A 9,973-nucleotide genomic window follows, 5' to 3' on the forward strand; every position below is an offset into this window, starting at 1 on the left:
CAAATATCACTCATGTATTGATTTTCTGCCTGATATTTGCGTCATGTCTTGTTTTTGTTCAACAATGTTGACAAACATGAACATTAACACCGGACTTAGGCGTTTAGCTAGATAAGACTATTGCGCATATTCGGTTTCACTTTGGCCGGGTGTCTGAATCGAGTCGCAGACAGACAGACAGACAGACCAAAATTTCTGAGTTTAAGTGGCCCAAGAAATACTATCAACTTTAAAAATCAGTCCTTTAACTCATCTCTCATGCGTATGGACTCACTGTAATTAAACGAGCATTAAATCATTTAGGTGACGCTTTATTACTCCTCTGGGATAACCAAAGTCGGGCAGTCCTCATAGCGTGTACCCTTCTAAAGCCTAGGCTGCATGGCTTTTCCGTTTATCCCGTCATTTTCCCAGCCAAATCCCGTACGAGAAAAGCAGTTAGTCCTGTCTCGCCTCTTGCCAGTTCTTTTTTTTTTTTCTTTGGGCGAAGGGGGATGGAGGAGAGGGCTCGGCAACACCGGCCCAACGCCCTCATTGTCCGTCTGCCCCCGTTAGACGAACATTGCCTTTCAAAAACGTCTTTTCCCTTGATTTGCCCTGCCGGATGCCGTGGTCAGACGCCGTCAAACAACGGCACCACGCACTCCCAGAACTCACGCTAATCCTCTAGCGAGCCATTCTAAAGCCCCATTCACGACGATGATGCATTGCGCATGCGTTTAAAAACGAAGCGTGCTCCACACTTCTGAGTTCCTGTCCGTAACAATGTTGAGTTTTCGTAACGAGGTGGGTTCGGGACTCTAATGCGCGAACTCGTTCTGTTCTTCTTCCCGTTTCGACGGCGTCAAAACAGCAGTTAAGTCCTGAACGAAGACCTTTCTGTCAGTGCCGTAGAGCAAGACGGGAATATAACAACCAAGCGGTTCAACCCAGTGTCGTCTCTCTCTCGGTGTTTTCCGTCTCTACGGAAAGCTTCAAAATGAGTTCTACACTAGCTCAAAACAAGAATAAGCTGTGTACGCACTGTCTTCTATAGACGCGTGTAGGCTGAACTGTGGGGGCGACCGATAGAATTGAGTAATGTACAACGAAAGAAGTGCGGCGATTTCCCGCAACATCGGTGGATGTCTGTAAATTCACGTTGAACGAAACGAAATTGTGGGTATAGTTTTGGGCGGGACACCGAATGCTCGGCGTGTTATTGTTTTTTCAGGCATCTGTGCTACCAGACACGCCGTTTAATTCACGTCGATTTCAGGGGTCCCTTGTACTGACAGCATTGACACGCTTACCCTACGCTCTCCCTCGAAAGGCTACATGAGAAGAGGTGCTCTGATGGGACGCCGCAAGCGGAAAAATTTAAACGTTGAAACAGAGGGTGAACTACACCGCCTTACTATCGCTCAACGTTCTTAGTTTCAACAGTAGAGCTGATAAAGCTTGTAGTTCCGCCGTATAGCGTTTTCATAAAAAAAAAATGCCATGAAAAAGACCCAGCGCACGTGAGCGTCCGCCTCGTAAGGAGTGCCCGGCGTCCTCCAGGCTTCCGCATTGGCTTGCGCCTCGTGAGGAGCTCACAAAAAATACGAAGAAAAATACCAAGCGTACGCTAGCATGCTGCGCCTCGTGAGAAGCGCCCGGTGTCGGTCAGCTCGACCTTCGAGAACACTGTTACCAACGTCCGTGGCGTGATCTCTCGCGTGGTGTTCTCCTCGCCAGTTCATTTGCGCTCGCGCCTAAGTTGGGAGCACAGACGCCGAGATCGCGCTACAGGCGCCGAGCTCGCGAAGCCGGTTGCCGCGGATACTAGCGCGTGCTAACGCGGTCCGCTTTGGGAGAGATGTGAAAGGCTGCGGACAACATGATCCGGGCCTGCCAGTCATGGAGAGCTTTCAGCGGCAAGTTCGGAAATTCCTGTGAGGTGCAACAGCGGCGTCTCCGACGAAGGAAGAGGGGCCGACAAGAGTTCCCGTATATAGCTCTCCTAGGGGAGCAGAGTTGCGCGTCCATCCGCCATCTTGAGTTCTAATGTACTGCGGAAAAGCCACCCGTCACGCGTTTAGGAGCCACCACCGTGCCGCCGCGCCAGTGGCAGCGACGGGGAGAGTCGGCGCATGTGCGTACGCCGCGGACAGCGCGACGACGCGGATATTCGGCTGCTTATCAGCTGAGCTACAGTGCCTGTAGCTGAGCTGCCGCTGCTGCTGCCGCCGCAGCCGGCACCGCAATCGTCACCGGCCACTTGAGCAGAACTGACTAAAAACGGTGTCTTGTGCGCATCACTGAATTGCGGGCTTCGCTGTCGTAAGGTGTAACCCGCGGCATGTGCAATCATACGCGCAACTCTTGCGCTACGCGATATACAGGAACTCTAGGACCGACATCTCTGCTGTATCGAGTGCAGGTCTTAGGGGCGGGCGATCGGGGCGCCGGCGCAAAGGAGGCGCAGACCTGCACTGAACACCACATCCCCCTCTCCCTCCCTCTTCTGTCCATCCGGCTCTGTCTTCCATCCATCAAAAGAACAGACTACGGCGTGCATTTTGAAGTGAGGGATACGCCTGTGTCCAAATAATCCCAAATTATCAAGCTTATACCCAAAAACATAGAGCCACAATTACACACCCAAAACGAGGGTACGAATGTGGAATTGGCCTTCCGAGAAACCGCCTGAGGAGGCTTCCGGAGGCCGTATTCACAAAACTAATTCAGTGTAACTTTTGCATTCCGACATTTATGCTTAAACTAAATGCTGAAACAAGAACAAAACTTATGCTTAAAGGTCTCCTTGTCGCGAAGTTTCTGGTCCGAAAAGTAAGCTGTACTTAAGGCAGAAAAAAGTGACGCAGAAAATTGAATTGATCTTATTTTTGAGTAAAGAACAATTTTTTTGCTACTATTATTAGTTTGTACGTGGATATGGATAATGGTCTGGCTATTTCGGAAAGAGGGTTAGCGTTTCTGGGGTCTAACATTATTTTAAAGCCCGGGTTGGTTTTATTTTGAGAGAAACAAAGAGAATAAAATTTCATTTATCGAGCAGAGGGTGATGTTACGGGCTCCGTCCCGTAGAAGGCATTCCTGTGGTTTTCTGGATTCTTCTGAAATCTCCTCCCTCCCGTGTTGCAAACAAACTGAAGGAAAACTTTATTACGGCAACTAAAGCCGTCTCCTCGTACGTACATTTCTAAGCAGGGCTGTTTGTTAAAGAAAAGAACGACAGAAATGCTTAAACTACTGGCGTGTGTTTAAAGTTTTATGGAGAAACAGAAGAAACTGAATAATGCCCTTTTAGTGTAAAAGAGCAAGCCTGATTTTCGCATTAGACTAACCTGATCTATCCCGACCAAACTCGCACGGTCTACAACGTTACTTGAGGAAGTTGTCCTCATATTGACAGCAATCATTTCGCCCCGCTAGACTTTTTCCCAAGTGTGTGAGCAAAAGTGGTGCGCCAAACTTTGTGAACCCTAGACCATAGCCGAGACACGTTTATACATCCCCGAATAAATTCATCACCATCATCATCATCATCATCATCACCAGCCTATATACGCCCATTGCAGGGCAAAAGCCTCTCCCATTAATCTCCAATTATCCCGTTCCTGTGCTAACTCCGACAAATTTATCACCGCAAGCTCCTTGATCTCGCATGCCCATCTAACTTTCTGTGGCCCCCTCCAACGCTTGCCTTCTCTAGGGATCCACTCTGTTACCCTTAATGACCAACGGTTATCTTGCCTTCGCACCACATGCCCTGCCCACGTCCATTTCTTCTTAATTTCTACTAATATGTCCATAACACGCGTTTGTTCCCTTACCCCCTCCGCTCTCTTCTTGTCCCTTAACGTTACACATATCATCTTCCGTTTCATTGCCCGCTGAGTTGTCCTCAATTTAAGTTGAACCCTCTTACTGAGCCTCCAAGTTTCTTCCCCGTAGGCGAGTACCGTAAAACCACGATCATAAAAATAATATGCGTGCATTTGCCAAAAGATGCCCCCACTCCACTGTCATGAAGTTTGACGCTGAAACTTTGTCCTTCTGCCAATATGTTACCTGAGGTTTCTACGTGAATCTATCGCACCTAGTACTAAGACCATCACTTCCACATTTCTACGACGTTTCCTCAGGTCTCTTCAATTTGGCCTGCACTTTCTTCACGAGCTCAGTATTAGTCCAGCCGGTTCAGCGCAGGCACCGCCACTGCAGGACCGGTCGTGAACTTTTGTCGCCTGCTTCTGCACCTCCTTCCTGGGAAGTGCAGCGAAAGCCGTGAACTCATCCTGCACTCCCTGCACCGTTGGTACATCCAAGAGGAAAGTGCAGGCGCCACGCTGCACTCGAAAATCGAAGAGGCGAGTGCTGCACTACCTGAATGAGTGCGGCGAGTGCAGCCAAATCGAAGACACCTAACGTCTGTCTGGTCCTCTGCGCAGCACGCTTGACTAACGAGGCGGAGCGCGTGTGGACTACTGTAGAAAAATCCGTAATTTTCGGGCGTAATCTACGAAAACGAAAACGGACGCTTTATTGGTCCCTTCACTATGCAGGTCTTATTCCCGCTCCTGCTATTTGAGAGTAGCTATAGCCCTACTTGTTTCGCTTTAATGCCCGCCGCGTTTGTGCCTCCAACACTGGTCGGTTGCTTATAAAGGCTTAAAATTAGACAGTCAACACAAAGTTCGAAATCAGACAGTCAATGAGACAATAATAAAGCTTCGCTAGTACGCACTAGCTTCTTCATGAATAACTGCACTTGTCTGGCATTTTGGTTAATACAAATAACTTTTTTTTACTGGGAAGCTTCTTTTCGCTGGTGCGTTTCAAACAGCATTATCTGCTTGAAATGTACATGATCAGTGACCTGATCGCAACTTAGGTGGCGTCATGCATGAGAACCTAATTCGGGCTGGCGCATTGATTCGCGGCCCTTGTTACGGGCTTCAGCCACCGAAATACATAGCTCGCGTGAGTGAACTGTGAAACACATTTTTTTAACGGTTACACACCCTACTAAAAACAAAACGAATAGCATCAATCCCATAAAGGTAATTTATAAATATCTACCATCCCTTCCTAAATAAAGTTGAGAGAAGTGCGGAAGCGACCATTTTTTCCCACTGAAACGCATTTACGAACAATCTAAATGCACACCGGTACGCGATTTATGATACATACATACATATATATATATATATATATATATATATATATATATATATATATATATATCATAAAATATATATACTCCTGCTTCACGATCGATGCATTAACAACCGTTCCTTTTTCGCGATTTTCCACTGCCCGTTTCAACACAATAGACGCTCGGTTTTACGCTTGTAGCGTCGTCTTAGAGTTTAATTGCTATGTAATTTCTATAGGGATACTTTTGTTAACAGAAGAGTTAGAGCCATTTTCTGTAATCAAACTCATTTTGTAGATGGCCAGGCTTCACTGCAGAACCAGCTGTGTGGGGCAGCCAGCTTACAAAGATCAAGCTTATTCCGACATTTTGAAAGTCGGCTTCACCTCTAAGCACAAATTTATTACTGAGAAGACATTTCGTCAGTGGCAATATAAGCCGGGTTATATCAAAATAAGGAGGCCCTAGGACTTTTTCTTTTATTACTTTTATGGTTTTGTTCCTTACGCTGAACGTGTGGCACACAGTTTTACGAATCCAGGAATTAGAGTGGACGCCGTAACCTGGCGCTGCGCTCGCGTGGGGTATTCTTGTGTACATCGCTCTATAGTCGGAGTAGTCGGAGACGGTCTACTAGATCCTAGTCTTAGCTTCGCTGTAAAAATGAGTTTCATGGTCGGAAAAAGGGGGGGGGGGGAGGGAGGGGAGGCGTCTTGGACAGCAGTTCGCATAGGGCGCCGAATGAGGTAAGGCCGGCCCTGGCTGTATCTTCCAGCCTTGCACCACTAGTGCAAGCTACGGCAATCTTTTTCGCCTATAATAATAATAATGATAACGCAGAACCGTGATGAGACGAGGTCTCCAAAGATGGCAGTTTAATTAATCGGAAGCATATGTGGCCCAATCCATGAAAGAAGAGTATTCGGCATGATGCAGTAGTAAATTTACGTCGCTCCAAGTAAAAGCGAACCTATACTGTATTATATTGCACGGCGAAACTTTATATCCGCTTATTTCGGCGAACCTTCCGCTGGGTATGCTCGTAAGTGGACCCAGAGCACTTTGTTCGTGGCCCCACCCCGAAATAGGCCAACGCGAAAGGCAATGTTCTTCTCAAGCAGCGACTAAAGGCTACGCTTGCTGAAATCTGACGTGCTCATGAATTATTTCTAGATGCAGTATTCTCATATTACCATATTCCATGGCATGAATGCATTACAACCAGGGGCACCAGCAATTTCCGCAACCACTTCTGCTTACCGAAACTGCTACCACACCCGAGTTGAATAGGTGTCGTGCTTTCCGTTCAAATGAACACCATAACGCTCATTTATGGCGATAATTCGGCTGTAAAGTAAAGTTAAAAGTAATTACAAACGAGCACAGTATGCAAACCGCAGGTCCCAATGAGCGACATGGAAAGCTCCAGATGGACACGTCACGCCTTGCTGGGCGGATTGGCGCACACGGGCTGAGTTCGGCCTCGCTGAACGGATCGCAAACAGATACGTCAAAAAAAGCAAATACTGAAGAACACAAGAGTGGTTCACTAAGATATGGTTCGCATATGTATTCATTTACAAAAAAATTACACCATCTTCCCGTAGGGGAGCCCTGAGTAGTATGCGAAGCAGCCATGGGGTCGACTGAAGTTCCATTAGTTTTCAGTTCGTCGTTTCCGTTGACGTTCGGCTTCGCGTGCCTTCGTTGTATCAGTAGCTTCTTGACGTAGTTTGAATGAGTGAAGGACACAATGCGCGTCCGTAGCACATGCTCCCGTCTCGGTTTGTAGCGCAATGGGAAGAGCGCCACGTACCTCCGTTGCGGCCAGAGAGTCGTGGGATCGAAACCGGGCGCCGCCTAACTATTTCTAGCCCAAACGCTGACGGGGCTGAAGAGACGCGCATGCGCAGTAGTGTGCGGACGGTGGACGACAAGGGAGGGAGGGACACAGCCCCGAGCATGAGATGCTCCGCATCTAAAACAGACGTTAAATACTGGTTCAGTAGTACGTGAGCTCATCCGACCACAGAATTTAAGCTATAGTCAGCGGACGTAGTTTGAGGTCACCACGCTCACAAGAGTAGACGTCGGCTGGAATATAATCTCATATCTCTTTATCAAAAAAATAAAAACGCAGAAGACACAAAAATATCAATTCCATCATATGTTGAACAGAGTGTGTACAGGTTTACCTCATACTTTTCCAATCAAGAGTTCGTAATAAGTGATCGACAGCAAAAATATGGAACGCCATTTGACACTCCATCAATTTCCAACCAAACACCGGGAGAAAAAATCCCGCACCCCTCCGCCTAACGATGACGATGGTTGAACGCGACGCTTTCTTGTGATGGATTCTTTGGTTGGCCAATCCCACACTGCAAGTATGTGCTACTCTGGAGGTACGCGCCACTGTTCTGGAATACTTACAGCCTCGCTGTACAGCTCTCGGGTGTGCAATTCGCGGGCCTAACGTTCAGGTTTGGGGTGTACGGTGCGAATTGGTACCTGCTACTTGGCAAAATGGAGCAGTCGAATAGACACCGGCTTCATAATGCGAGGTACCCAGGTTCGATTCCGGCCACGGGAAGTGTTTTTTTTTTTCTTTCCCTTCACCCACGATCATTCATCATCATCGCCAGAAAATGTTAGCTTTCCTGCACGGCGAGGCCCGGACGTGGCGCCGGCTACAGACAGGCACATACTTCAACTGTACCGTACTGTCGCACATCTCCCCTACCACATTCTCCTACTTCTGCCATTCCTGCAACCTCCCCGCCACAACAGCCCATCTTGTATGGTTCTGCCCGCACCATCCCGATCCCCTCCCTTCCCCATCCCCTGAGCGGTGGGAACGCGCGCTGACCAGCCTGCACCCGGAGGACCAGCAACGCCTGATCAACCGGGCCACCCGGGCTGCGGAAGCGCGCGGCTTCCTGAACTGAGGACGCCACCCACCTTCTTTCTTTCTTTTTTTGCTCAATAAAACGTTTTGCCTCCTCCTCCTCCTGCACGGCGTATGGCGTACAGCGGCATCAGTGAAGAAACTAATTCATCACTAAATTCATCCTTCCTCACTCTAATTCATCCTGATTCAACCTTCTTCGCTCCACTTCAACACTAATTCGACACTAATTCTACACTAATTCTAAATCGACACTAATTTATCCTTCTTTAAGGACGACCAGCGAGGCTGCGGCGTGTTTTACCTCAATCAACGCATCTATCCACCGAACAACACACGTTTGTTTGTAATTTGCGATTGAGCGTACCTCCTAATTCGTTAGTTAATTAGCTTGATAACCTTAAAAGGACTATAGTTCTAGTCTATAGCGGACCAACGCGGGGCCGTTCACAGCTTCACTGTGAAATACGCAGTTATGAAAGTAGATGAAATGCGGCGTAATGCTAGAGTCGCCTGAGCGGCTAATTGTCATGTAATTCGCTTCGGGGTAGCTTCAATAAACCAAGCGTTAGAGCCGTTTTCTGTTACAATGATCCCCACGTATACGGCCCTGTATTAACAGCAGATGAGAATTCTGAAACGTTTACAAATTCCCAGTAAACTAATTATGACGAGTAAATGAAACTGAGCGTAACGGTAGAGTCATCTGACGATGATGATGATGGCGGCGATGATGGTGGTGGTGATGATGATGATGGTGATTATGATGATGATGGTGATGATGATAATTGATAGTGGTATCCACTTTGTAGCGGGGTGATGACGCGTCATGTTACCAAATAAACTAAGAAACTAATACTCCTATGCGTTACACTCTTCATTTAATACTAGCGCTGCTCTTAGGGTAGGCACAAAAAACTTATTAGGCACAAAATACTTGTTTTTTCTTTTACAGTAGCTGCCTTAGTCAGTATTCTCTCTCTGCTTTTCGTCCACCAGCATTCTAATCTTCTTTTGGTCGCCTCGGCAGCCTTGGAGTTAACTTCCTCTGTGCTACCCTTAAATCCTAGAGCTTCTGGAAGCCGAATATTCCCTTCATGTGGATTTGGATGGATACCCTCGCATTCAAACACTATGTGCCGCATATTTTCTGTTTCTTTTCCGCAGCCCACGCATACCTCATAATTTCGTGTATACTTCCCCACAAAGCTCTTAGTTCGCTAGCAACCTGCTGTAGCCTCAAAAAGCAAAGCACTGCATTTGAAATGATCGCAGAAATTTTCCTTTCTAATGTCTAATTTTCCAGCCCTGTACATCTATCTCTAACGAAGTTTTAGCTTCTATTTTTAGCTTCCTTACGGCCAGATTTAGTGTGTGTTTTTTTTTCTTCAAAATACCTATATTAAAATGAGAGCTATGGCGCATTGGCCAGAAACGTTTTTCAGCGTTCGGAAGTACTAGCGCAGGCTGAAGAATTGGGCTGGTCCGAACTGAACTCCTCGCAAGTGGGGAGCCCATCTATAGTCGCCAGCGCGTGGAGCTAGTCTGAAAAAAAAAAAAAAAAAAGGAACATAAAAACAAAGCATAAATTTGTGCGCGGTCCCCAAACGTCTTCGCTGAATAGCTCTGCCCTCACTTACCCGTCTACCCGTCCGCATTTAGGTTTGGGCTCACACGCGGTTTCCTAATCCCACCATGAGACGAGAGAGGGAAAGCCAGTCGAGCCGTGTCATTGATACAGGCGTCGGTTTGTCGCGCCATGAGCGCGTACTCTCGCACTAAGCGCTTCCCATATTGTGCGCACTGACTGGCTGTGCTTTCCCTAAAACAAGGCTGCTTGTTGCAAAGCGCGCCGAAGAGGCGACAGGAAAGTAATCGCACCACGATAGCCACGCAATAAGGCCAGCATATACACGTAC

Source organism: Haemaphysalis longicornis, unplaced genomic scaffold (genome assembly GCF_048455015.1).
Source record: "Haemaphysalis longicornis isolate Haplotype H1 unplaced genomic scaffold, Haemaphysalis longicornis Haplotype H1 scaffold_3, whole genome shotgun sequence".
NCBI lineage: Eukaryota > Metazoa > Arthropoda > Arachnida > Ixodida > Ixodidae > Haemaphysalis > Haemaphysalis longicornis.